Source organism: Stylophora pistillata, chromosome 12, assembly GCF_964205215.1.
Source record: "Stylophora pistillata chromosome 12, jaStyPist1.2, whole genome shotgun sequence".
Classification (NCBI taxonomy): Eukaryota; Metazoa; Cnidaria; class Anthozoa; order Scleractinia; family Pocilloporidae; genus Stylophora; species Stylophora pistillata.
This window is the reverse complement of record NC_142530.1, coordinates 9182391-9188222: the sequence shown is the minus strand read 5'-3', so window position 1 is coordinate 9188222 and position 5832 is coordinate 9182391. Positions and strand designations below refer to the sequence as shown.

Genomic DNA, 5832 nt, shown 5'->3' with positions numbered 1-5832 from the left:
CCATCTTTCCAAAATGCACAAATAGCCGTAAAACTCTTGAGAAAAAGCTCAGCTTTCAAACCGGCAGTCTAAATCCCACAGGGATCAACGAACGCTTTTCATTCCACTAATCTATTCGTGTTTTTCTCGTTGCCATGTTCCCACCAATAACGTAGCTCCATTTTCTGCCTTTAAAAGCACACACAACTCACAATTCCTCTATTCGCTCCGAGGAAGGGCTAACGCTCGAAACGTCAGCTTTTGTAATCGTTACGGTGGCCAATTTACCATTTCAACTTTGTTGATATATCCAAGATTTTAGTAGTTCACTCGCTCAATGGTTTATTGTTGGTACTCTGTGTTCACAATGTTGGAGTTTGTACTGAAAAGAACCTTTTGGGTGAGGGTAGCTAGCATATCAGGGAACTGGGGCGAGGCCACAAAACTGTGTGAATATTGTCACCTTTATTTTATTTCAGTGTGAACAACAGCGTGAGTTTTCAAGTTACTAAAAAGTGCGTTTCATGGGTTGTGTAAAAATTTGAGGAAACATGTTCATAAATGTACCAAGAATTATCTTCTTAAACACCTGGATTACTTGGAAAATCAGAATCGCAAAATATTTTCATGTATATTGTTAAACTGGTAATAAAGAGAATTAGGTGAACTTTTACTTACAAAATATCTTTATTTAACTAAAACCTCTTCCATGTGAAGGTGTAGTCTGATCGTCCGGTGAGTGTAGTACTGAGAAGGACTGTTGTCGGTGGCAGTGACTGACGTTTCGACAACCTGTGCGGAAGTCATCATCAGAGTCAAGTGAATGATTGTTGTCAGTAGAATGTTCTTATTCCAGTTCGTGTGAAATGATCGGTTGGTTTTGTCGTGATTTTATTGGCTGTAAGACTCAAGTGACGTAAGTCGGTCGTGATTGGTCTGTTTCGATCTGTCGGTAAAGTTAGGTCGTTCTTTTTCGGTCGTTTCTGATGTTTATGTCGTGAATGAGTCGTTTGTATGGAGCGGGTAGTTGTTGACATCTGTTTAGGGGAGTCTGCTCTAAGTTAGTAAACCAGCTTTCCAGAGTCAGTCGTTGAAAATAGTCAGTGCTGTAGGTTAGGCATTGCGCAGAGTCCCAGTCAATGTTGTGGTTGGTAAGTCGATGGTGTTCAGCAATGTGATTGCTGACATCACCTTTCCTCGTCGCCCGTCTGTGTTCAGTCAGTCTTGTTGTGAGGTTTCTGCCAGTCTCACCGATGTAGGAGGCTTGGCAGTCGGAAGCAGAACTTAATGGCATACATAGTAGAAATTCTACATAGTAGAAATTCTACATAGTAGAAATTCTAAAAAAAAAACTTGCAAATTGAATATTCCATCCTATTCAGTTAAATTAACACTGTTATTGAGCATAATGTCTAGAGAATAGTCCCCTTTCTCACTGATTTGATCCATTTTAACTCCTCTTAAAAAAAACTGCATTGACTAAAAATTTATGGAATGGCATCACCCTGCATAAAGAAGGGAAAACAAGGAAACGAAAAATTAGTGAGTATTTCAAACCTATTACTTTACTTACTTCAATCACTAAGACACCTATAATACTCATATCACTGCACATTGATAGGAAACCTTTTATAGCAGAGCGCCCAGCGAAACCCCATAGTCATCAAAAAAGGGTAGTACAGTAAATCATCAACCAAGAAACTTTGTTCTCTTTAGTGACCGTATTACTGGCCTTCCTTACATGGTGCTACTTTAAACGTGTGCGAACAATTCAAATATGGGCATAAAAATTCTGGCTTTACAATGAAGAAGGGGAACCTCTTAGGGAGGAAGGTAATACGCATGCGTTCTTGCATGTGTGACTAGAAAATTGCATGCGCTCGCGCAGGTAAACATATGAGCAACATGATAATGTAGCCAAGAGAGAAGATTCGTCAACGGACAATAGAGAAGAAATTGTTGGCAAATTGAATCGAGTAGGCAGATATTGCAAAAAGGACTCACATAGTAGAAATTCTAAAAAAAAACAACTTGCAAATTGAATATTCACAAAGCCATTAGACTACCTGATATATTCTAGTTGATCCAATTAATGAAACTGCTAACCCGGGCAAACACCGAGTAGGAATCGGTTTGGCACTGAGCGGGCCTCCAACTCGTGACCCCTCTCAAGACCCAGCGAGTTCCTTCAAGACAAGAAAAAGGTCCGCCACTGTCCCCCTTAAAAAAAATGAACAATTTCAATATACAACGAAAAGACAGGTGTCTCGTTCAACATAACTTCTGATAGATTGTCTTTACACGCGCATCGAGGTCGTTTAGTGGGCAACCGAAAGTAATAATGCGATGTTGTAGTTACTACGCATGACAGGAATGATTTATTGTCAATGAATCGTTATTTTAACGAGAAGTCAACCGTTCTAAAAATTTCACTAAGGATTGCCCCATTTTGCAAACAACTCATTAACCATTTTCACATCAATATGAAAATTCGCATTAGAGCTGGCGAATCCTTCAAGAGTTTTTCCTGCCATGCAAACGAATACAAAATATTACGACTTTGTGGAGTCATAGCTTCGATCATTGTCCTTAACAGATCAATCTCAAACTTAGCAAACTTACTTATTTTATGAATTTTAGCTTACCGATTCATCCTTTGAGGTGAAAAAAAAGAAAAGGAAAAAAGCATTGAAAAGGCACTACATTGTGGGAAGATGGGCTAACTTCTCAAAATTATTGACGAATATCTATTCCGTTTACCGAGCAACCACCAATTTCTCCTTGACCTCCAGCGCACAACATCGACCTCTTATCGACGGGAAATGTGAAAGGAAATGCACTGTTACGTTTTACGCAGTCACTGCGACTAGCAACAGCCAGTTCGGCTTGCTGGAGGATTTCGGCCCTAGGTCCAAACGTACGGGTGAATCCCCAGCCTAAAATGATACATTAATTTAATTGCTGTTACATCTTCAGACGACTAAGCTAGGACTTTTTGTTACAATGAAAACCATAATAGAATAAAGAATATTTACCAGTAATAGTACATCGTGTTCCTGGTAAAATTCTAGATCCTTGTTGTGGCAAGCAGACCAGATTTACCCTGAGACTCAGCGTGACATTGCGATCTAACTTCAAAAGTGCGATGTCGTTATTTAATGTTCTCTGGTTATAATTCGGATGTGTTATAAGCCTATTGACTGTGAAAGTTTCTTGAACAGGCGTCGAACCGGACAACGAATGTGCACCTGAAAGGAGGCAAATGCATTTTATATATTGCTTTACTTACGAGCCTTTATCATACACCCCTTTCCCAGCTTCTTTAGGGACGTAAAGCAACACTTGTTCCGTTCCGCAACTTTCCATAGAACAAATGTAAAGGGTAGTGGTCTTAGGCTTAAATTAAGATCATCCATGAATATTCCTTCTTAAGTCAGAATAATTAAGTGAGACAACTAATCAACCCCAAGTCTGTTTATTTAATAGGCTGCAGCAGTACCTCTTAACAGGGATACTACTTAACAGACGTGGAGTTTTCCCTTTCCTCACCAACAACAACCGTGTACTTACTTGGCGTCCGCTCAAACAGTGAGCGGCAGTAAGAACCCAGTTCGTTCTGATCAATGTACCACCACAATGATGAGCTCCTTTTCTTTAATTGGAGTGGAATCATCCATGGCCATGAGTTGAGCATGGCGTTCATACCACCAACCACGAGGGCTCTAGTAGGGCGGAAACTGCATGCTATATAGAGAATAGAACATGAAAAATAAATCGAATATATATGTCGGTTCAGGCTGCTTTCATTAATGATTTTCTCTATATTACACTTCTATTCAACGGCAAGATGAATATTTATACAGGCTTTGAATCTGAAAACGATTTTTCCGTGTTTACCTTTTGACCATTAGATGAAAATTAACTAACGCTACGAACAGTTCATCTCATGACATGTCACTCACGTTCCCACACTCTCTCATTCAAAGCAATGATTATGTATTCCAAACAATCACAAATTTACTCCTATATTTTACAAGGACTAAAATACACCTTTAAAGACGCATCCAAATGTATAAGTCCCAGATTTGGGTCGCATCAAAATGTTTCAGTGATAAAGTAAAAGACTTACCTGGTAATTTAAAAATGATGACGATGATGAGTTATTCTCTGGAGCTGGAAAGAATGAATACATATGCATTATAAACCAAGCATGAGGTCAAGATGGCTGGATATTGGCCGAGTTTTTTTTTTTTTGCATTTTTATGGACCGAGACGAAGTCGAGGTCCATAAAAATGCGAAAAAAAGAACAAGGCTAATATCCAGCCATCTTGACCGAACAAACTTGGTTAATAAAGGATTTATTATAATGCAAAAAGATTTCGCTTTATTAAGAATTAAGAATGACTTGTTCTCTTCGAGATCGAGAGCCCGGAAAGAAAGCCAACTGTGTTTGTAGCACAACAAACTCACGAGAGTCGTTTCTGTTTCCTTTGCCTTAACTATCTTCGGCCGCTTTTTGCGTTTCCGTCGCCGAAATTGTCTAAGAGTTACGAACGTAGTTCTTATTCTATTTTTTTTCACGCGCGGGATCAATGCTGGTAATCTCGAGCGGGCAAGATGAGCTCATCTTGCCTGCTCGGGTAGCCAATCAGAACACAGGATTCGCTTCATCTTGCCCTCGGGCGCTGCGTGGCGTTCAATCAAAGTTTTCCTCTTCCTTTTTTTGGTTTTTTGGTTGTTTTTACCTCAGAATGCGCGGAGATCTGCTGAAATATCGAAAAATGTCAATTCCTCGTCTTCTTTTCAGCGACCGATGGAAACTTCATGGAGAAATACAGCTTCACGCCATCGTGATAACGTACACATTTTTATTTATTTATTTACTCAAATTCAATTACACAGATAATCAAAACAAAAACAAACACAAGGAGTTAAATATATATATATATATATATATAACTAACTGCAGACAGTACTGTTTCGGCCTTCTGGGCCTCATCAGTGCAGTGCTAATGCTAGGATGGAGGAGAACCAATATGGTCACCCCAAACGATTCAACCTTTGTGGTATCGTCTAAGCCATGCCAGAGTGCTCAAACTAGAGTACACTAGCGAGCATGCGCAATTGCAGAGCAATGACTCATCCTAGTTAGAGTGCTCGATTTGGACATGAAAGCAAAGCTTTGTATGCCAAAGAGCTATATTATAAGCTATATATTAAGAACGGGGTGGTCAACTGAAGATTTGGCTTGGCATTTATTACTATTTAGTTTCGTACCACACAGCCTGTGTGGCACTCGTCGGATAAAATTGCCAAATGCGAACTTACAACGTTACACTGATTTGAAATAACGTTCACCGATTCGAAGTAACGTGATACCTACCATATATGGGTTCCCTGCCTTACGCGCGCGCACTTAAGGTAAGGGCTAGAAATAAATAAGTTACCAAAAGGACGTAAAGACAGCAGAGTGACAATAACTCTCAAAAAAGAAACAACAACTTTGAGTTTAAATTTACAAGACATGTTTCGACATTCTCATGTCATCTTCAGTTGCAAATGAGCATTTAACTGTTGTACATTTAAAATAAAAAATTACATTTGTTGTACATTTTTTATCTAAGTTCCTTTGTAATCTTCTAGAGCCACATGTCCCGCGTGAATACAACGTCCGCGACACGTTTTCTTTTGCACATGAAATCAACCAGTTATCAACCTCAGGGAAGTTCATGGTATCTTTCGATGTTGAGAGTCTGTTCACTAGTATACCTCTTGATGAATGTATTGATCTGGCGATCAGATACATTTATCAAGGTAACCCTGGTCTTAAGATAAACGCCGCTGACCTAAAA

General features: G+C 39.3%; 1 long non-coding RNA gene across 1 annotated transcript; it reads right to left on the bottom strand.

The window, feature by feature from the left end:
• Positions 1-434: 434 nt before the first annotated feature.
• LOC148718691 (uncharacterized) lies at positions 435-3495 on the bottom strand. Its single transcript, XR_015994100.1, has 4 exons — positions 3015-3495; positions 2740-2915; positions 2046-2199; positions 435-1484 (listed from the first exon to the last, which is right to left on the bottom strand). It is a non-coding gene; the product is annotated as an uncharacterized LOC148718691 (long non-coding RNA).
• Between the last annotated feature and the right edge of the window lie 2337 nt (positions 3496-5832).